Source organism: Pleurodeles waltl, chromosome 1_1 (genome assembly GCF_031143425.1).
Source record: "Pleurodeles waltl isolate 20211129_DDA chromosome 1_1, aPleWal1.hap1.20221129, whole genome shotgun sequence".
Taxonomy (NCBI): Eukaryota; Metazoa; Chordata; class Amphibia; order Caudata; family Salamandridae; genus Pleurodeles; species Pleurodeles waltl.
This window is the reverse complement of record NC_090436.1, coordinates 76,692,182-76,716,409: the sequence shown is the minus strand read 5'-3', so window position 1 is coordinate 76,716,409 and position 24,228 is coordinate 76,692,182.

Here is a 24,228-nt window from a genome sequence, read left to right as displayed (position 1 = left end):
CTAGAGCGTTTCAGGTTGGGCCCTGGGTTCATGGCTTGGATTCGATGCATCTACTCAGCGCTCCGTGCGGCGGTAAGGGTTAACGGAACGCTCTCTTTGCCTTTTTCGGTTCAAAGAGGAACACGCCAGTGGTGCCCCCTCTCGCCCCTTTTGTTTGCTTTGTGTATGGAACCTTTGGCTCAGCGGCTCCGTGATGACCCTCGGATTGTGGGCGTCAAATTTGGGGGAGATAGGCATCTCATCTCATTATACGCGGACGATGTGATCCTTACCATGGCGGAAACTGCGACCTCGCTGCCTGCGCTAATGCATGTACTTGAGGATTTTAGACGGGTCTCGGGTTTCCGAATTAATATGCTAAAGCCGCAGGCTATGAGTAGGTTTATCAGCGCTGAACACGAAAAGGATCTGAGGGACCGATTCCCCTTTATATGGTCTACCTCAAAGCTTCCATACCTGGGAGTGGAGTTGGGTCCGACAGTTGCCCGTACAGCGTCGTTGAATTATGTGAAGCTGACGCGGGAGGTACAGCGTGATCTGGAGAGCTGGGGGAGGCTTAAATTGTCCTGGTTGGGCCGGGTGGCGGACGTCAAGATGACCATCTTGCTGAGAGTATTGTATGTATTTCAGGCACTCCCAGTGGAACCCCCTCTGCGAACAATAGCAGCCCTTCAGACGGCGGTCCTAAGATTTATATGGGAGGGGAAGGCGGCGAGGCTACAGCGAAGAATGATGTATCGCCCTAAGCGGGAGGGGGGACTGGCTGTTCCTTGCCTCCTGCGATACTTTCATGCCGCACAACTGTGTTTCCTATTGGAATGGAACCGCCCGTCCTCCGAGAAGCACTGGTGTTTCGTGGACCAGGCGGTGGTGGGCTCCCATATTTGGAAAGAGCCCTGGTTAAAGCGCTGTCACAGAGCCTGTGGGTTGTATGTATCCCCGGTCACGGAGGTGTCGATGCAGGTATGGGACCGCATGGCCAGTCGCGTGGGCCTGACGACCTTTCTGTCCCCAATGACCCCGCTGAGTGCGAATCCTGATTTCGGTCCGGGCCTTCAGGTCAAGGTGCTACGTCGTTGGTACGCAGGGGGTTATAAAAGGGTTGGCTGTTTCTTTGATGAACAGGGTGTGATCTCTTTTGACCAGATGAGGGACACATATGGCCTATCGGAGGCACACAGGATGATGTATTATCACATACGACATTGGGCCCTGTTGCCTGCCAATAGACCGTCAATAGATAGGCCCTTAACACCATTCGAAAAATGGATTATAACAAAAAAGGATGATAAGCGATTGATCTCCGAGCTTTATCCTCTCCTGCGAGGGGAGGCTCGACCGCCCAAAACTAAGGGTCAGCTGAGATGGGAGAGAGAGCTGGAGAGAGAACTCTCAGAGGATGAATGGGAGAGCATCTTTTACAGAACACATCACACTGCTTATAATGTGGCAGGAACAGAGTCAGCTTATAAAGTGGCATCCTACTGGTACTATACCCCGGCAAGGATCCATGCCTGGGATCCTGTTAAGTCAGACTTGTGTTGGAGAGGGTGTGAAATGTCCAGTTCGCTTGTCTATCTCCTATGGCATTGCCCTAAGCTCCATTGGTACTGGGAAAGTATTTTAGATACTCTTGACTCGGCTTTCAACACTCATATACCTAGATTTTCTGCGTACATCTTGCTGGGCCTTCCCAATGAGCTTACCTTCCCTTTGAGGTCAATGAAAGGTAGACAGATGGCTTTAGCGTTAAATGCAGCCACACAGCTGTTGTTGAGTATGTGGGGGTCTGATCAGATCCTGTTGCTAACACTATGGCTCCATAAGATATGGTTTATTCTCGCCATGGAAAAGCTTACCCTGTCCTCATTGCAGAATGGTGAAGATTTTAAGGAATTGTGGCAACCATTCTTGCAAATACTGTCGACTGAGTTTATGGCACTAACATGTCCAACTTATTTGAGGGTTCTGAAGCTGATCTGAGGGTGGAGTAAAGGGTGTGCTATGCTTACTTATATCGGGGCCGTGACTATGCAGATACAAGTCCTGGGAAGGTACGATATTGATGCGATTTTGTATGCCAACAGAGAGGAAACTATGTTTAATGTTTTTACTTATGTTGTTATTTAGTTTTTCCTTGCCTTACCGATTTGCATAGAGCACATTGTATGTTATGGCAACGGTCTCATCATGTAGTGTTGCACATGCATTGTTTATATTGAAATACTAATAAACAGATTTGATCCATAAATAAACAAACTCAACTTGTACGTGTGTGCTGAATCAAGCTGTTAGCAGTTTTCTCCTGTCCGGCAACTACACAGGGGCCTCGTTTGGAGTGCTCGCCCCTGGGAAATATCCATCTGTTTTAAAAACAGAACATTAATTATTAATAGTACTATAATTACTATATCGGCGCTGGTCAGGAGAATTACCTGCACCATCCTGTGATCTCCGGTCCTGCCGTGCCCTGTCTCTCACCCTAGATTAGAAATCCTAATAATAATAATAATAATAATTACCTGATTATCATAAATTCGACATGGAACACGTCCGATGTGCGCACTTCAATGAGGATCCCATGGGAGCAATAACATTCCAGTGCTCTCTTTTGAATTGCCGACCGCCTGGCAATGACGAAGGCTTTTATTTAAGAACGTAATCATGCTTGGTGAAACCATGCTGCAGACGGCAAGAATCGGCTGCAAAATACTTTTAATTTGTCATACGCAGGTAATTTATAAACTGCACGCATAAATCTTTTTTAAAATGTTCATATCATGTTTCCAAAATGCACGCGGCGACCCTGACAACTTTTAACGGCACACCAGGGTGCTGGGGCGCACAGTTTGGGAACAACTGCCCTACAATGAAACTCCATGTCTGGGGTCCACTTGTTGTTAACGAAGACAGGCTCAGATACTCTACGGGCCACCCTGGGACCACAGATGGAAGCAGGAGTGGAAATGCTTGTGAATTGGCTTGGTGGTTTTGCTACCTCCAAGAATCTCTTTTTGAGAAACTCTCAGGGCCAAACAGTATCCTCCCTTCTGGTGCTTTTCCTGCACATCCTATCTAGCTCAGTTTGGATATCATTAGGCTCGGTGCGAAGGTACAGTGCTGTGGGATTGGTCTCATAGTGAGTCAGATTAACTACTACCCTTTAGGGTCCTATTAACACATGGGCAAAAATACATAACTTTTTGAACATCTTGGGACAAATTCAGGGGAGTCTGTAGCCGTCTGGTGGTTGGAGTCTCATAGTTTTGACAATTCCCAAAATGTTTGTGGTGCAGTTTATGGGGGGTTTGCTATGGAAGGTTTCAGCTGCTCGTCGTAGAGGTGGACCCACACATCTTTCCCCTCCATCTTGAGGGTGGTAGGTGTTGTGAAGATCACTTGGTAGGGTCCTTCAAGTTTGCCTTGCTTCCATTTACTTACAAAGTTAATGTCAACTTCTTATCCAGGTTGAGGTGTTTGATATGGTAGCTTGGCAGTGGTGCACTTGGAGTTCTGATGGTCAAACTGTTTGGCTAGGAACTTAGCTGTCTTGATTAGTTCAAAGAGATACAGATGTAAATCGCCCCTTAGTGCTTGTGATCTAGTTTCAGCGCTTAATTTGGTCCGTGTTTTTGGGATGGGTGTCCTTATCAGTCTAACAACTACAATTTGGTGTGGTGTGAGATGTTGATCACTGCTGGGTGTGTTTCTTAGTGCAAACAATGCTCTGAGCAGACAGTGGAGCCACTTCTTATTACGCCTGGTGAAGATCTTACTTATTTTATTTTTTAACCGCCCGTTGAGTCTCTCAATAATACCACTGCTTTGGGGGTAGTACACTGAGGCCAGTGTATGTACAATTCTTAAAAAGGTGTAGAAGTGATCGAACATGTCGTTGATGTACTTTCGTTCTCTGACCAGGTGATGTCTGGTGCCCCCCACCTGGGTATTACTTCTATGATATGGAAAGCTGCCTTGGTGTCACAGTACACGCAAGGACCAGTTTCGATCCACTGGGAATATGGGTAGACCACTACAATAAGGTATAAGTAGTTAGCACATCTATCGAGCATTTCAATAATGTCGATGTGTAATGCACTGAAAGGCCCTGTTGGTCTGGGGATAGCTGATGGCACGACCTTGAGAGTAGGTTTGGGTGAGTATAATTAGCAGACAGAGCATCATTTTAAATGCATTGTCATGGTTTCTGGAAGGTTAAGCATAAACCAGTCATTCTGCTATCATGTTGTCATTGGCTGTGTGTGTTGGTAAATGTAACTGGGGCAAAGCTATGTTGACTGAGCTCTGCTCTGACGGGATTCCCTGTGGGTGTGTGTCGGTATACGAGGTCGTGTGTGGTCTCTGTGCATTCCTAACCAGCGCTCCTTTTCTTCTGGCAATGCTGTTTCCTGCAACTCCCTCAAGTACAATTCTGCTGTTCCTATGTAAGGCTTGTCCTATGGGGGTTCCACCTCTGATGCCTATTGCAAGGGAAGTATGCGTGATTAGTCAATCATTCCATAAGCTGCCCTTTTTGCTAATTGTTCAGCTAATGCATTTCCCCGGGATATGAAGTCTTTGCCCCCAGTGTGAGTGGCGCATTTTACAACAGCCACGCATTTAGGCAGGGTCTGCATGTTGATTAGTAACTCTAGGAGGTCCCAGTGCATTGCGGGAATGCTGTCTGATTTCAGAAACCCTCCCCTTTTCCACCTTCTCATGCGTGAGTGTATTGTGGTGGTGATGTAGTGAGTAAACGGTTACTGACTTACTCCAGCTTTGGGTAGGGCTTCAATTAGTGCTGTCAGTTCTGCCCCCTGTGCTGAGAGGTGGGGAAGGTGAGTTAGCTGCTTGGTGACTTGCAGTTTTACTGAGGGCACGTGGCTATGAGCCATTACTACTGCTGTCCCCATGTGTCTTGCCCCAGTGTCCTGTTCTATCATGGAGAAACTGTTGATGGGATAATTCTCTGCCTGGCTGATCCCCTCTTGGTGTATTTTGCACAGTCATTGATCTCTTCCCCTTCTTGAACCTTGCAGGCTAGGAAGGTGGCTGGGTCCACTACATGGCATCGTACTATTTTTAGTGATGGTCTGGAGAGCATCAGTTTGTAACCCGAAATCCACTGTGTAGTCAGTGTGCTCTTGCTCTGTTGTATAACCGCAAAAACTGAATGTTCTGCATACAGTGTCAGCGATGCCCCCATCACAATGGCGGTGCTTTTGTCGACAGCAAAGTCCACTGCTGCCAGCGCCTCCTCACATGGGAAATGACTCTCCATGACTGAGTCTAAGAGCCTGCTGTAGTATGCAAGAGGTTTGTGCCCCAGGGGATATTTTTGTTTCAGGACTCCTGACATGTCCCGCCAGTCGCTGTGGATAAATAGGAAGAATTCCTTCTTATAGTCAGGCGTTCCTAACATCGGGGAGTGCATTATCTCTGTTTGAGCTTGCAGAAGGCCTTGTGCATTTCAGGCATCCACGCTAGTTCCTCATTGGTACCTTGAAACAATTACAATATTCCTTTTTGGGGTGAAGAAATGTAACAGTTGTCTTGGACTCATGAATAATGTCCTGACTACAAATGCAGGTGGGCCTTGACCTTGCCTGGAGGTGTAAGCCAATCATACCACGTTTAGAAGGGAGAGCACATGCACTTTAGCACTGGTCAGCAGTGATAAAGTGCCCGGAGTCCTAGAGCCAACAAAAAGAAGGGTAAAAAAAAACAGGAGTAGAAAGGCAAAAGGTTTGGGGATGACCCTGAACAAAAGGGTCAGGTCCAACATGAATGTATCATTGTGTGCATCAACATCGATTATTCCAATACTAACAATACATCTGGCCCTTTGCCTACAGGGTAACACTTTAGGAGCTGCAGTGAAAATGTCACTCACACAAGAGAACACAAAAGGACAACTGCTCGATTTTGTGCTGTTTTTTGCAAGTAAAGTCAGTGTAGGAGGCTGGCCTGGTTTGTGGTGGGTACCAAGGGGTACTTACACTCTGCACCAGGTCCAGTTATCCCTTATTAGTGTAGAAGAGGTGTTTCTAGCAGCATAGGCTGATAGAAAAGGTAGCTTAGCAGAGCAGCTTAGGCTGAACTAGGAGACATGTGAAGCTCCTACTATACCACTGGTGTCATATGCACAATATCATAAGAAAACACAATACACAGATATACTAAAAATAAAAGTACTTTATTTTTATGACAATATGCCAAAAGTATCTCAGTGAGTACCCTCAGTATGAGGATAGCAAATATACACAAGATATATGTACACAATACCAAAATTATGCAGTAATAGCAATAGAAAGCAATGCAAGCAATGTACAGTCACAATAGATTGCAATGAGAGCACATAGGTATAGGGGCAACACAAACCATATACTCCAAAAGTGGAATGCGAATAACGTATGGACCCCAAACCTATGTGAGCTTGTAGAGGGTCGCTGGGACTGTAAGAAAACAGTGAGGGTTAGAAAAATAGCCCACCCCAAGACCCTGAAAAGTAGGTGTAAAGTGCACCTAAGTTCCCCAGAGAGCACAGAAGTTGTGATAGGGGAATTCTGCAAGGAAGACCAACACCAGCAGTGCAACAACGATGGATTTCCAGACGAGAGTACCTGTGGAACAAGGGGACCAAGTCCAAGAGTCACACTCAAGTCGTGAGTGGGCAGATGCCCAAGAAATGCCAGCTGAGGGTGCAAAGAAGCTGCCACTGGATGGTAGAAGCTGTGGATTCTGCAAGAACGAAGAGGACTAGGAACTTCCCCTTTGGAGGATGGATGTCCCACGTTGTGAAGAAGCTTGCAGATGTGTTTCCGTGCAGAAAGACCGCAAACAAGCCTTGCTAGCTGCAAGGGTTGCGGTTAGGGTTTTTGGATGCTGCTGTGGCCCAGGAGGGACCAGGATGTCGCCAATTGCGTGAGGAGACATAGGGGGCGGCCAGCAAGACAAGGAGCCCACTCAGAAGCAAGCAGCACCTGCAGAAGTGCCAGAACAGGCACTACAAAGAAGAGTGAACCGGAGCTCACCCGAAGTCACAAAAGAAGGTCCCACGACGCCGGAGGACAACTCAGGAGGTCGTGCACTGCAGGTTAGAGTGTCGGGGACCCAGGCTTGGCTGTGCACAAAGGAAATCCTGGAAGAGTGCACAGGAGCCGGAGCAGCTGCAAATCACGCGGTACCCAGCAATGCAGTCTAGCGTGGGGAGGCAAGGACTTACTTCCACCAAACTTGGACTGAAGAGTCACTGGACTGTGGAAGTCACTTGGACAGAGTTCCTGAGTTGCAGGGACCACGCTCGTTGTGCTGAGAGGGGACCCAGAGGACCGGTGATGCAGTCTTTTGGTGCCTGCGGTTGCAGGGGGAAGATTCCGTCGACCCACGGGAGATTTCTTCTGAGCTTCTAGTGCAGAGAGTAGGCAGACTACCCCCACAGCATGCACCACCAGGAAAACAGTCGAGAAGGCCGCAGGATCAGCGATACAAGGTTGCAGTAGTCGTCTTTGCTACTGTTGCGGATTTGCAGGCGTCCAGAGCAGTCAGCGGTCGATTCCTTGGCAGAAGGTGAAGAGAGAGATGCAGAGGAACTCTGATGAGCTCTTGCATTCGTTATCCAAAGAATTCCCCAAGCAGAGACCCCAAATAGCCAGAAAAGGAGGTTTGGCTACTTAGGAAGGAGGATAGGCTAGCAACACAGGTAAGAGCCTATCAGAAGGAGTCTCTGACGTCACCTGCTGGCCCTGGCCACTCAGAGCAGTCCAGTGTGCCAGCAGCACCTCTGTTTCCAAGATGGCAGAGGTCTGGAGCACACTGGAGGAGCTCTGGGCACCTCCAAGGGGAGGTGCAGGTCAGGGGAGTGGTCACTCCCCTTTCCTTTGTCCAGTTTCGTGCCAGAGCAGGGCTGGGGGATCCCTGAACCGGTGTAGACTGGCTTATGCAGAGATGGGCACCATCTGTGCCCATCAAAGGATTTCCAGAGGCTGGGGGAGGCTACTCCTCCCCAGCCCTGACACCTTTTTCCAAAGGGAGAGGGTGTAACACCCTCTCTCTGAGGAAGTCCTTTGTTCTGCCTTCCTGGGCCAAGCCTGGCTGGACCCCAGGAGGGCAGAAACCTGTCTGAGGGGTTGGCAGCAGCAGCAGCTGCAGTGAAACCCCGGGAAAGGTAGTTTGGCAGTACCCGGGTCTGTGCTAGAGACTCGGGGGATCATGGAATTGTCTCCCCAATGCCATAATGGCATTGGGGTGACAATTCCATGATCTTAGACATGTTACATGGCCATGTTCGGAGTTACCATTGTGACGCTATATATATGTGGTGACATATGTATAGTGCACACGTGTAATGGTGTCCCCGCACTCACAAAGTCCGGGGAATTTGCCCTGAACAATGTGGGGCACCTTGGCTACTGCCTGGGTGCCCACACACTAAGTAACTTAGCACCCAACCTTTACCAGGTAAAGGTTAGACATATAGTTGACTTATAAGTTACTTAAGTGCAGTGGTAAATGGCTGTGAAATAACATGGACGTTATTTCACTCAGGCTGCAATGGCAGGCCTGTGTAAGAATTGTCAGAGCTCCCTATGGGTGGCAAAAGAAATGCTGCAGCCCATAGGGATCTCCTGGAACCCCAATACCCTGGGTTCCTCAGTACCATATACTAGGGAATTATAAGGGTGTTCCAGTATGTAAATATGAATTGGTGAAATTGGTCACTAGCCTGTTAGTGACAATTTGTAAAGAGAGAGCATAACCACTGAGGTTCTGGTTAGCAGAGCCTCAGTGAGACAGTTAGGCATCACACAGGGAACACTTACATATAGGTCACAAACTTATGAGCACTGGGGTCCTGGCTAGCAGGGTCCCAGTGACACATAACAAACATACTGAAAACATAGGGTTTTCACTATGAGCACTGGGCCCTGGCTGGCAGGATCCCAGTGAGACAGTGAAAACACCCTGACATACACTCACAAACAGGCCAAAAATGAGGGTAACAAGGCTAGAAAGAGGCTACTTTCTCACACAACCCCCCCCCCAAACGAAGGACAATAAGGCTAACCTTGTCCAGTTGAGACTTTATTGTCTAAGTAGAGAGTAGCTCTGCAATAGACTGGTTACTCCCTTTATCATCCACTATATGGTTACTTCCCTGTGGGGATGTAAACCACCCTGTTTGAAGTTTTTTAGCTAAGCAACAATATGAAGATATATTTTCAGAGTTTCTATCAGTAAGTTTTAGTTTTGAACAGTGGGAATTGTCCACTGGACCTATTTGTAGTGATGAGAATGCCAGACAGGGATGCTGTCTCAGAAAAGCCATAGCTGGGCAAAAACTTTGTCCATATGGCTGGAAGAGAGAACAGTGATGCTGTTTCTCTTGAGTTGGAGCAGGGCAGGGATGCTGTCCCATGAGCTCCACACTAGGGCAGGGATGCTGTCCTAAGTGTTGTGAGGCAGTGCAGGGTTTCCGCACTAAAGTTTCTCTGGGAGGGTTGGAGGGATGCTCCATGTTAACTAAAATGGTGCTCTTTTTCTCACCAATATGAGTTATTCCACAGAGAGGTACTTCCACCTCAGGAAGTACAGCTATGCCAGCTGATGGTTCCCTTGGAACAGGTGCCACCCCAGGAGAGGTTTCTCCCACCACAGGAATGGTATCCTGAAAGGCAGGGTGGTTAGGGGATACAGTGATACCCTTTTTACCTGTTGATGGGGAGGGATCCTGAGTTTTCAGGCCTTCTCTCCTTTGCTTTTTCATTTCAGTAGAAATGAGAGGGAACAATTCCTCAGGGATACCCAGCATGGCTGCATGGGTATAAAACTCTACATCAGCCCAACCTGAGGCCTCTAGGTCATTATCTAAGAGACAATCTACAGGTAAACTAGGTGATACTACCACCTGCTTAGGGCCAGTAACTCCACCCCAACTAAGCTGAACTATAGCTAAGGGAAGAAACTTAGTGGCGTTATGGACATCAATAATTTTATACTGTTGTCCAATGATGTGTTGTTCAGGAGCCACTAGGTTTTTAGTCACCAAAGTGATACTGGCACCTGTGTCCCTGTAGGCCTGGGCCTTAACACCATTTATTGAAACTGTCTGCCTGTACTTATCCATTGTAAGGGGACAAGCAGCCAGTGTGGCAAGGCCAATGCCACTAGGTGTGACAGAAACTGTCTTGGGACTGACTACCCCAGTTTCTATGATGGACCCATAAGTGAACCCAACTACACCTTTAGCTTGACTGTTGCCAGCAGTCCCACCACTAGTACCACTACTGCTAGGGGCACTAGAGCTTGATGTATTAGTGGTGGTAGGCTCAGGGGGTTTACCTGGACAGGACTTATCCCCTGGCCTATGGCCTCTGTTTTTACACACAAAGCACCAAGGCTTTTTAATGTGTGCAGGTTGTGAAGAAGAGAAGGAATTTGTTTTATCCCCACCCCCTGAAGAGTGTTTAGGATTTGAAGAAGGATCTTTGGTTTTACCCTTGTCCCTATGCTTATCCTGAGATTTCTCACCATCTTTCTTCTTGCCATCCTTGTCACCACCTGTATGAACTTTTCTGTTCACTCTTGTTCTGACCCATTTGTCTGCCTTCTTTCCCAATTCTTGGGGAGAGGTCAGATCTGAGTCCACTAGATACTGGTGCAACAAATCAGACACACAATTATTAAGAATATGCTCTCTCAGGATTAAGTTATACAGGCTTTCATAGTCAGAAACTTTACTGCCATGTAACCACCCCTCCAAGGCCTTCACTGAATGGTCAACAAAGTCTACCCAGTCTTGTGAAGACTCCTTTTTGGTTTCTCTGAACTTGATCCTGTACTGTTCAGTGGTTAAGCCATAACCATCTAGGAGTGCATTCTTAAGAACTGTAAAATTATTGGCATCACTTTCCTTCACAGTAAGGAGCCTATCCCTACCCTTTCCACTGGAAGATAGCCATAGGATAGCAGCCCACTGCCTTTGAGGGACCCCCTGTACAACACAGGCCCTCTCAAGTGCAGCAAACCACTTGTTAATGTCATCCCCCTCCTTGTACGGGGGAACTATCTTGTGCAGATTCCTAGAATCATGCTCTTTTACAGGATTACTATCTGTATTACTGCTGCTGCCACCATGGGGTCCAAACCCCAACCTCTGCCTTTCTTTTTCTAAGTCAAATGCTTCCCTGTCTAGATCCAGCTGTTGCTTTTTAAGCTTCAGCCTGGACTCTTCCACTCTCAATCTATTGAGTTCCCTTTCTAAAACTCTGTCATCAGGGTGGGTGGGTTGGGCATGCTTAGACACAGAAGAATGGTGTGAATGAACAGAGGGAGACCTGTCCCTATCAGATGGCACTCTAACAACCTGGCCTAAAGGAGTAACCTCTCTACTGTGATGAGAACTCACATCAGTACCAGCCCTGCTAGGTGGTCTGCTAAGGGGCAGGTTGGAAAGAATACCATCTAACATTCTTACTGGGGCCACCCCAGAATCAGAATGTGAACCATCAGCTAATTTGTCACCAGATGTGCCAGCTAAGGCCTTATCATTTTCTATGAGCATATTAACTAACAATTCTCTAGAGGGATTCTTCCCTACCCCTAAACCTCTATCAATGCAAAGACTCCTTACACCTTTCCAGTTAAGGTGGTCATAAGCTGTGCTGGCCAGATCCAGAGTTTGACCTGTACCAGACATGATAGAAAAGGGTTTAAGGGACAGAAAAAGAAAGAAAAAGTTTCAGAACTTTTTAAGGAACAGAAACAAACTTTTTCAACTTTTAAGAACTTTTTGAAAGTTTTTAGAGGTACTTTTCAGCACTTAGCAATAGAGTAAGGAGAGAAAATCAAAACTTTTTGGTTAGGTGTACATACACTGAACTTGTTTTGTATATTTTTCTCTTATGAAAAGTACAAAATGACAAAGTGGTAAGTAGTTGCAAGTACTTATCCCACCGCTGCACAACCAATGTAGGAGGCTGGCCTGGTTTGTAGTGGTACCAAGGGGTACTTACACTCTGCACCAGGTCCAGTTATCCCTTATTAGTGTAGAAGAGGTGTCTAGCAGCTTAGGCTGATAGAAAAGGGTAGCTTAGCAGAGCAGCTTAGGCTGAACTAGGAGACGTGTGAAGCTCCTACTATACCACTGGTGTCATATGCACAATATCATAAGAAAACACAATACACAGATATACTAAAAATAAAGGTACTTTATTTTTATGACAATATGCCAAAAGTATCTCAGTGAGTACCCTCAGTATGAGGATAGCAAATATACACAAGATATATGTACACAATACCAAAATTATGCAGTAATAGCAATAGAAAGCAATACAAGCAATGTACAGTCACAATAGATTGCAATGAGAGCACATAGGAATAGGGGCAACACAAACCATATACTCCAAAAGTGGAATGCGAATAATGTATGGACCCCAAACCTATGTGAGCTTGTAGAGGGTCGCTGGGACTGTAAGAAAACAGTGAGGGTTAGAAAAATAGCCCACCCCAAGACCCTGAAAAGTAGGTGTAAAGTGCACCTAAGTTCCCCAGAGAGCAAAGAAGTTGTGATAGGGGAATTCTGCAAGGAAGACCAACACCAGCAATGCAACAACGATGGATTTCCAGACGAGAGTACCTGTGGAACAAGGGGACCAAGTCCAAGAGTCACACTCAAGTCGTGAGTGGGCAGATGCCCAAGAAATGCCAGCTGAGGGTGCAAAGAAGCTGCCACCGGATGGTAGAAGCTGTGGATTCTGCAAGAACGAAGAGGACTAGGAACTTCCCCTTTGGAGGATGGATGTCCCACGTTGTGAAGAAGCTTGCAGAGGTGTTTCCGTGCAGAAAGACTGCAAACAAGCCTTGCTAGCTGCAAGGGTTGCGGTTAGGGTTTTTGGATGCTGCTGTGGCCAAGGAGGGACCAGGATGTCGCCAATTGCTTGAGGAGACAGAGGGGGCGGCCAGCAAGACAAGGAGCCCACTCAGAAGCAAGCAGCACCTGCAGAAGTGCCGGAACAGGCACTACGAAGAAGAGTGAACCGGAGCTCACCCGGAGTCACAAAAGAAGGTCCCACGACGCCGGAGGACAACTCAGGAGGTCGTGCACTGCAGGTTAGAGTGTCGGGGACCCAGGCTTGGCTGTGCACAAAGGAAATCCTGGAAGAGTGCACAGGAGCCGGAGCAGCTGCAAATCACGCGGTACCCAGCAATGCAGTCTAGCGTGGGGAGGCAAGGACTTACTTCCACCAAACTTGGACTGAAGAGTCACTGGACTGTGGAAGTCACTTGGACAGAGTTCCTGAGTTGCAGGGACCACGCTCGTTGTGCTGAGAGGGGACCCAGAGGACCGGTGATGCAGTCTTTTGGTGCCTGCGGTTGCAGGGGGAAGATTCCGTCGACCCACGGGAGATTTCTTCTGAGCTTCTAGTGCAGAGAGTAGGCAGACTACCCCCACAGCATGCACCACCAGGAAAACAGTCGAGAAGGCTGCAGGATCAGCGATACAAGGTTGCAGTAGTCGTCTTTGCTACTTTGTTGCGGTTTTGCAGGCATCCAGAGCAGTCAGCGGTCGATTCCTTGGCAGAAGGTGAAGAGAGAGATGCAGAGGAACTCTGATGAGCTCTTGCATTCGTTATCTAAAGAATTCCCCAAGCAGAGACCCCAAATAGCCAGAAAAGGAGGTTTGGCTACTTAGGAAGGAGGATAGGCTAGCAACACAGGTAAGAGCCTATCAGAAGGAGTCTCTGACGTCACCTGCTGGCCCTGGCCACTCAGAGCAGTCCAGTGTGCCAGCAGCACCTCTGTTTCCAAGATGGCAGAGGTCTGGAGCACACTGGAGGAGCTCTGGGCACCTCCCAGGGGAGGTGCAGGTCAGGGGAGTGGTCACTCCCCTTTCCGTTGTCCAGTTTCGCGCCAGAGCAGGGCTGGGGGATCCCTGAACCGGTGTAGACTGGCTTATGCAGAGATGGGCACCATCTGTGCCCATCAAAGCATTTCCAGAGGCTGGGGGAGGCTACTCCTCCCCAGCCCTGACACCTTTTTCCAAAGGGAGAGGGTGTAACACCCTCTCTCTGAGGAAGTCCTTTGTTCTGCCTTCCTGGGCCAAGCCTGGCTGGACCCCAGGAGGGCAGAAACCTGTCTGAGGGGTTGGCAGCAGCAGCAGCAGCTGCAGTGAAACCCCGGGAAAGGTAGTTTGGCAGTACCCGGGTCTGTGCTAGAGACTCAGGGGATCATGGAATTGTCTCCCCAATGCCAGAATGGCATTGGGGTGACAATTCCATGATCTTAGACATGTTACATGGCCATGTTCGGAGTTACCATTGTGACGCTATACATATGTGGTGACATATGTATAGTGCACGCGTGTAATGGTGTCCCCACACTCACAAAGTCCGGGGAATTTGCCCTGAACAATGTGGGGGCACCTTGGCTAGTGCCAGGGTGCCCACACACTAAGTAACTTAGCACCCAACCTTTACCAGGTAAAGGTTAGACATATAGGTGACTTATAAGTTACTTAAGTGCAGTGGTAAATGGCTGTGAAATAACGTGGACGTTATTTCACTCAGGCTGCAATGGCAGGCCTGTGTAAGAATTGTCAGAGCTCCCTATGGGTGGCAAAAGAAATGCTGCAGCCCATAGGGATCTCCTGGAACCCCAATACCCTGGGTACCTCAGTACCATATACTAGGGAATTATAAGGGTGTTCCAGTATGCCAACAGGAATTGGTGAAATTGGTCACTGGCCTGTTAGTGACAATTTGTAAAGAGAGAGCACAACCACTGAGGTTCTGGTTAGCAGAGCCTCAGTGAGACAGTTAGGCATCACACAGGGAACACATACATATAGGTCACAAACTTATGAGCACTGGGGTTCTGGCTAGCAGGGTCCCAGTGACACATAACAAACATACTGAAAACATAGGGTTTTCACTATGAGCACTGGGCCCTGGCTGGCAGGATCCCAGTGTGACAGTGAAAACACCCCGACATACACTCACAAACAGGCCAAAAGTGGGGGTAACAAGGCTAGAAAGAGGCTACTTTCTCACAGTCAGTTTTAACACGGCTGAAGCATTGCACAGTTCAAGTAGGCAGTGGATGTTTGTGACGGGCCATAGGCAAGCAGTGGTAGGGAGAAAGGGGCAAGTACAGATGTAAATTGATGGGGAAGGGACAAAGAGATACAGATGCACAGGGGCAATTGGGAAGAGAGGCAGGGAGGCACATGGTGTATAGGTAGAAGGCAGGAAGGCACAGTGGAGGAGGTTGAGTGGGACACAGTTGGAAGGTCAGACAGGCACGGAGGTGCAAGGATGCTATAGTCTGCAGTAGAGGTGAAAAGTAATGAAGAGGCAGGGATGTACACTGGGCAATGTAGTATAGGGGCAGAAGTTACAGGTTCCAACCATGGAAAAGTGCTTGTGAGGCAGCATTAGAAGAGGAATTAGAAATAAGGTTCCTGCTTTTATAGTATTTTTCAGCCTTATCAAGAGAAAAAAGGGAGTGGGAATCGGAGAGAAGAGGGGAGAGGGGGAAGCAAGTAGAGCGAATATACTTTGAGGATCAAACAGCTGCGAAAAATACACATTACATCAGGATCACACGATCGTGGTGGGAGACATTGTAAATATACAAAAGCACTGTCTCTGGTAGGATGTGTCACTCTGCGTCATCAGAGTCTACTGCAGAGTCTAATGTTAAGAGATTCTCTATAAGCGGTTGCCATATGTCTTTCGAGGTAGAGGATATAGGTCATAGGGAGGTATATTTCACTGGTAGTATCACTGTATGAGATATCCCGCAGCTAAGCAGCTACCGTGGGGCATACGCTACTGCCCCAATGGAGGGGCGCCTGACATTTGGCCAGAAGTAGCGCAATATAGGGGAAGCATTGTATGCCAAGAGATAGGGACTTTACATAACCCAACAAAGGGTAATGTCAGTGTGTCCCAGTGTATATGGGGGTGCTGGCCAGCCCATATGAGCCTTATTAGCAGGCTGTGCAGTGTAGCAAAAAAATGTTAGTCAGGGCAATGGGAATATTAAAAACAATATATAGGAATTGTGGAAGAACTAACATTTTGATGATGGCAATGCGCTCTGCCATTGCCAGGGGTAAATTGAGACAGCGCTAAATGTGGGTTTTGAGCTTGTCTATACAGGGAGTGCAGAATTATTAGGCAAATGAGTATTTTGACCACATCATCCTCTTTATGCATGTTGTCTTACTCCAAGCTGTATAGGCTCGAAAGCCTACTACCAATTAAGCATATTAGGTGATGTGCATCTCTGTAATGAGAAGGGGTGTGGTCTAATGACATCAACACCCTATATCAGGTGTGCATAATTATTAGGCAACTTCCTTTCCTTTGGCAAAATGGGTCAAAAGAAGGACTTGACAGGCTCAGAAAAGTCAAAAATAGTGAGATATCTTGCAGAGGGATGCAGCACTCTTAAAATTGCAAAGCTTCTGAAGCGTGATCATCGAACAATCAAGCGTTTCATTCAAAATAGTCAACAGGGTTGCAAGAAGCGTGTGGAAAAACCAAGGCGCAAAATAACTGCCCATGAACTGAGAAAAGTCAAGCGTGCAGCTGCCACGATGCCACTTGCCACCAGTTTGGCCATATTTCAGAGCTGCAACATCACTGGAGTGCCCAAAAGCACAAGGTGTGCAATACTCAGAGACATGGCCAAGGTAAGAAAGGCTGAAAGACGACCACCACTGAACAAGACACACAAGCTGAAACGTCAAGACTGGGCCAAGAAATATCTCAAGACTGATTTTTCTAAGGTTTTATGGACTGATGAAATGAGAGTGAGTCTTGATGGGCCAGATGGATGGGCCCGTGGCTGGATTGGTAAAGGGCAGAGAGCTCCAGTCCGACTCAGACGCCAGTAAGGTGGAGGTGGAGTACTGGTTTGGGCTGGTATCATCAAAGATGAGCTTGTGGGGCCTTTTCGGGTTGAGGATGGAGTCAAGCTCAACTCCCAGTCCTACTGCCAGTTCCTGGAAGACACCTTCTTCAAGCAGTGGTACAGGAAGAAGTCTGCATCCTTCAAGAAAAACATGATTTTCATGCAGGACAATGCTCCATCACACGCGTCCAAGTACTCCACAGCGTGGCTGGCAAGAAAGGGTATAAAAGAAGGAAATCTAATGACATGGCCTCCTTGTTCACCTGATCTGAACCCCATTGAGAACCTGTGGTCCATCATCAAATGTGAGATTTACAAGGAGGGAAAACAGTACACCTCTCTGAACAGTGTCTGGGAGGCTGTGGTTGCTGCTGCACGCAATGTTGATGGTGAACAGATCAAAACACTGACAGAATCCATGGATGGCAGGCTTTTGAGTGTCCTTGCAAAGAAAGGTGGCTATATTGGTCACTGATTTGTTTTTGTTTTGTTTTTGAATGTCAGAAATGTATATTTGTGAATGTTGAGATGTTATATTGGTTTCACTGGTAATAATAAATAATTGAAATGGGTATATATTTTTTTTTGTTAAGTTGCCTAATAATTATGCACAGTAATAGTCACCTGCACACACAGATATCCCCCTAACATAGCTAAAACTAAAAACAAACTAAAAACTACTTCCAAAAATATTCAGCTTTGATATTAATGAGTTTTTTGGGTTCATTGAGAACATGGTTGTTGTTCAATAATAAAATTAATCCTCAAAAATACAACTTGCCTACTAATTCTGCACTCCCTGTAGTTTGGCCGTAGTTACAGCGTATCACCCCAGAGCGGTTCCTATGTAAATAAATGACAAGGTGTTTGGGGGAGTCCATAGACCACTGTAGGGGATAGTCAAGAACACATAGGATGGTGGTCTCTGTCAGTGGAAAGAGCTCAAATTTATTTCAATTGATGGATAAACCAGAAAAGGTTGTGAAGCGTATCACTTCATGGACAATAGGTGTAAGATTAACCATTGGGTCGCGAATGAATACCAGTATGTCATCCACATATAGCGAGGCCAATAATAGGCCATGGTGGAAACTGAGAGCCCTATCTAAATGACGTTGTTGAAGGTGTTGAACAAGGGGGTCCATGACGATGATAAATAGGAGTGGGGATAATGGGCAGCCTTGCCAGGTGTCTCTCGTTAGGGGGAAAATTTCAGAGAGTGGGCCATTTAGTCTAAGGCGTGCCAAAAGAGCTTCATAAAGCAGCTTTATGAAGTCTTGAAATCCCTTGGGAATTCCCAGTTTAGTCAATTTGGCATGGAGAAATGATCATTCAAGGGAGTCAAATACTTTTTCAGCATCTAATAGAGCCACCACCGCAAGGGTAGTGGGGAAAATCTGGTAAATTAACACAAAAACCGTACAAAGATTTATCGAGGTGGAATGGCGCGAGACGAATCCCGAATGCATTAGAGAGGTTATACAATCTATCAAGAGGGAAAGGCGCGGAGCTATTAACTTGGCCAGTATTTTGTTATCCTGGTTTAGTAGTGATAAAGGCCTGTAGGAGGTGCAGAGGTGTTGAGGAACCAGGAAAGATTTGACCCCCACCCGGGGTCTCCTTCCCAGCGGTGGAGGGACACCCTTTATGTCCTCAGGGTCAATTTAGCAGAGAGTTCACAAATCAGACGGAGTCACCAACTGGTGGAATAAAGATAAGTTTATTACATGGATAATAGCTCGAGCTAATACAGAGTCCCAGGACAGTCAAGTGACTATCCTACGGAGGCTGCCCCTTCACTCTGGGGCACCCAACCTTATATACACACAAAACTGCTTAGTCAGAGGACAACTCCACCCCTATCGTATTCAAGGTCCTCTGCGGTCTGTCGAGCACATGGCAACATAATAAAGATAAACAGATGCCTAGCAGCTATGGTGTATGATTAACTTTATGTACATTTTCTTAGTGTGGGGGTTTGTCAGGTTTAATAAGCAGAGTAATGATGGTTTCTCGCAGTGTGTAGGGAAGTACTGTAGTGTATCCATTTTAGTTCTTATTGGGACTCAGGAATTTAGCTTAGCCTTTGGCTTGCAAGTCTGTGCCCCTGTCACCTAGTAACTTTTAACCTACTTAGCTTGCTCTGTTTTATTTATTTTATTATTTCTTCTAAGATGACTGCCATTGCTTATATTTTATGAAGATGTTTTGATTTGCATTATCAGTACCACTCTGAAGGCATCTTTATCAGCGTCATGATCAGTGATGTACATAGGTATTAACATCATGTCCCTTTCTCACTTACATGTGATAAGAACATAATGTACACTTGTTGGGTATTGTTTATATAATTGCTGCCATAAGTCTGCCTCCTTATCAGTTGTTTGAGAGCATACCTGCTTCAGAACTCCTACATAATCTGTATAAATACATCTCACACAGATGAGTTCATCATAGGGGTGCCTTCCAGATGCCATCTTGCTGCACGTCACCTTGCTGCAGAACTCAGTCTCACCAGGATGTCTAACCTAGATACCTCATTCCAAGATAACAAAGGTCCGTGGCGCTTCTCATGGTCATGGTACTGGCAGATTAGGTTTATCATACCTAGCTCTCACTAGGGTAGAGATTAGGCTTTCTATGTTAGGAATTTTACATTTTATGTTTATTGTAAGATTGAGGGGGGTTTTATATTCACAACTCTCATCTTCACAATTATGCTTCTTTTACTGTTTATTATCCTAATCATTGCAGCACATGCATTTTACCATAGATTACAGTCTTTTCAATAAATATATTCATCTTCTTCATTGGCTGTGTGTGACTGAGACTTGCTGCTAACATGAGAAAAGGTTAACTTCGGTTCCACCATGACTTCCCTGAGAGGTGTTACCTAGAGTCCATGCATAAGGCTATCAGAAATCACCTTTGCTCCCTGAGTTGTGATAGGTACTGCTTGTGAGTCAGAAGGGTTGGGCTAACAGTTGTGACTTGTAGTAGGAGTGGCTTAGTCGCCTACAAACAAAAGTGTTGTCATCCCTAAACCAGCAGTCTCGCTTAGGAGTGAGAATCCAACTACAACAGTATGCCCAGTTCAAGACATTCAGCATAATCCTCCAATAATACAATATAATACAATTTTATAATACAAAACTCACACATCACCGCACTAATTAACCACATAGTGCGCAAAAAATACAAAACAACCTTGGACACTTCCAACAGTTTTTTCTGCCAAAACTTAGCGCATGAAAGTCAGGACTTGAGTGCATTCTCATTTGGCTCACAAAAATATTTTGCTGCTTGCCTCAGGGCTATAAGAACAGTCCAGGGTTATTTTCTGCCTGTGTAACATCAATACTGCATGATATTGATACAGAGGCATTATCTTATGTGGATGACATCTACCTCACAGATGACTGTCTCAACATTCACCTTGCCAGGGTCGATCGGATCGTCTTAGGGTTTGCGGCTCTTGGCTACAAATTTAATTTTAAGAAAACTAAAATAACCTTTCTCAGTGTATTGTTCCTGGGATACGAGCTACCAGATGAAGGCAAGAGCCTGGCCCCACCCTTTTCATAAAAATGTGCTCAACTTCAACCACCAAACACTATTAAGGAACTGCAGTCTTTACTCGGTTTCTTTAACTTTGGCAGAACTTACATTCCAGATTATGCACAGCGAGTTAAACCACTCTATGATTTAATTCGCACAGATTTCTCAAGCAGACACTGGGCAGTTGAACACATGTGCATCCTTAGAGGATTGTAGCAAGACATGCTAGAAGCAAAACACTTACACACATGTGACAATAAAAGAAATTTGGTCATTAGAATAATTGCTGGTGACATTGGGGTCACCTATATCACCTTTAATGAGGGCGACACAGTGCCCATAGCATATAAATGACATTTGTACTCCAATGCAGAGCAACACTTTGCACCCACAGAAATAATTCTGATGTACAGGTAGCTGTCATTAAGGAGAGGCCACATGCCCAAGGGAAATACATTATTGTCGTTATGCAGGTGCTGGCCTTAGAGACTGTCACCAAAGCAATTGTTTCTTACACTAAAGCATTACATCCACGTTGGATTCAATGGGCAACCTCCCTGACTGCCTCTGATGTTGATTACATCTTTGACCCAAAACTACAAACACAAGAATTTTCCAGTATAAACAGGAGTACCCTGAACCTACTAACATCTTGCCACTTGAAATATACCAAACTGTCATTTACATTGATGGTTCAGCACAACCAGATGTAGGTACAAAACATCAATATTCAGCTGCTTGTGTAGCTGTGAGCAGAGTGATGAAGGATAGTGTATTCCATACCTACATGCAGACCTCGGGGGACTGCACCGCTCAGTTGGCTGAGCTTAGAGCTCTTATTTTAGCACTGAAACATACAGATCCAGAACAGCTCACATTGATTGTGTGTGATTCATACTACTGTGTCCAGTCCTACAGTGATTATCTCAATCATTGGTGGTTGAACGTATTCAGAGACTCAAAGGGGAACACCATAAAACACAGAACTCTGTGGGGGAGGGTGGCTGATCTTAAGGCTAAGCTACCAAATGCTCATGTAGTACATACATTGGGCCATTAACGTGCAGGAGTACACGTTAATGGAAACACTTAGGCTGATGAAGCGGCCAAATCTGCAGTAGCTACGGCTTCTGTTGCTGAAGTGACTCGTTCTCATACAAGATTGGATAATGAGATTCAGGCTGCCATGAAAACTTTGGCGGAAGGCAAGCCTCTTCCAAAAGCTTACCCTAAAAAATATTCCTACAATTTCAGTGCACAGAATGTTGCTTTTGCAACAATTCCTGGAGTGGGAAATCGAGTGATTCCCAACCAGGACCAGAGATTAGATCTCCAAGCAGCGCATGAGGGTGCAGCATCTGCTCATGCAGGTGTTGCAGCCACAATATCACTCTTACAGAAACGCTTATGCTGGCCGGGTCTGTACAAACAGAACAAGCAATATGTCCTTTGCTGTGACATTTGCCAGCAAATAAAGGGCTCAAACATCAAACACCCACCGCAGACATCCTTCTTAGTATACAATAGGCCACTACAATGTGTGTACCTGGACCATTATGGTCCCCTAAAACCTGATGGTGAATACAAATACATCTTAGTCGCTGTTGATTTTTGTTCTAGATTCCTGTGGGTATATGGCCACAGAGGTCGGCTATAAAAGATTTGCTGGCGCCTTACGAGAACTTCTTTGGGATACCTATATACGTCCCAGATCTAGATGGCCCTGGTTTGGTGGCAGCAGACACACCTTTTGACATAAAAGAGCGTCTCACTGTCTTACAGGAGCTTCAACAATTTTGTGATGATAATTCATCCGCCAGTGCTGCCACTTTAGGAATAAGGGATTTACCAACAACTTCTACAGGCTAGATTCCTAAAGTTAGGGATCTGGTTTGTGAAAAGACTGCTGTGAAGAAGGAATTCGGCCCATCTTACAGAGCACCGGTTCCAGTTCTGGGAATTCAAGGTACCCGAACTGTCATTCTACCACCGCTGACAGGTTCCAAAGGGAACAGATTTGTCTCCTTTGACAACATCAAATTGATCATGTGGCTGGATACTGCACAGTAGGGTAGTTCCTGGTCCCCTCTCACTAACCAACAGGATATAAATCTTCAAAGAAGAAACAACAACACTTTTGAATACACCAGCATGTACAACAATGCTACCAATGCCTCCTTGAGCATGGAGAGAGCAGAGAATGGGGTTCCTCTGATTCCTGTTATCACTTCACTGACCAGAACTGTCCAAGACGTGGCTGTTTTTAACTCCAATGCAACACAAACTGACGACATTGTCTACTATGAACCTCCATGTGAAGTGAATCCATCCACCAGTAATTCACCCGCTTCTGTGTTCACAGAGATTGCTTCTGGTTATTTCATCGACCTTGATGACTCTTCTACAACTTCATCTACACCATCAACTGAAACTGTTTCAAAGACACGTAGGCTGTACATATGGCTTAAAAATAACTATTTGGTTTATACATGGCATTATCTGCGGATACTACTAACATTGCTTGCCTTTCTATTACAGATTGGTTGTGTGACTGCTTTCTTTCTCCTAATAAATGGTCATTATCTTCCTGAACGCTCTTCTGTCGAGCCAGTGGAGGAACACTGTATCTTTCCTCACATAAGATCTGAAGAGACTTGTACCTTGAGAACATTTCATTAGTACCAATTCCAGATGAGATTGTGCGGGATGAAGTATAATTTGATATATATGGGCCAACTGAGATTACCCAAATTCCATATGTGTTTAAAATTTAAATGACTGATGTAAAAACATTCTATTATTATCATTGGGGACACTATTTTCTGCACCAAGCAACTAGACATACAGGAGTATTTAATTACACACAATGGGAACACTGTTCAACTCCACTTGTGGGGAGCCCCAAAACATATGTAGACAAATTCAAATTTTTCTGGGCATGACACTACAAATGCAGAGTCATATTATTTCAAATTACCACCTTCTCAAATGCGGATGATTTTGCTGACAGACACTAAATTAATCTATTCAGATTCCTACCTTTCCCCTTCTTGCTGTTGAAGGTTATGAATAATGGAAGAGCACTATAGATGTAAAAAGTGTATGAGGAACACAAGACTGGCGAATTCAGAATATGGAAGCTTTATTTAGAGCTTGCCTTATTCCTGTTCAAATTATATTTTTAAATGACACAGTTCAACAAACATCCTGCTTATGGTTAGCAAAAATAAAATAAATTAATGCACCTAGTATCCCCACACCAGCCAAATTCACCAATTGGCAATCATTCCTTATTGTCACTGAGGAAGGACTAAATGCTTGGGTTCAGAATGGTACTTTTTATCCCACACCTTTAAATCCCGGCAGGTGGTTATTGTGGCCAATAGACACAAATTGGTGTCAGGCATGTTTTGTTAATTCCTCAGGGGGTTTCAAGATTAGCCGGTCAGACCCTCGTTATGTCTCAGGTCAACACTCTGGTATAGTACGACATACAGTGTGTGTAAACTGTGCCAACAATGGTTACGCACTAATACCTTAGCAGCAGTTAAAGAACATCTAAGTCTCCTTTCAGAGGAAGTAGACTTGCAGGATTTCTTGCTAGGTCCAAGAAAGCCTCGCTCTAAACGATTCCTGTATGCCACTTACAATGAGATCTGGAAGCTTTCTCATATGGTAGCGGCTGCATGTTTAAGGCAGATAGATAAGGAAAATATGGAAAAGGCTTTAGCTGTTGTTGATAATCGCATG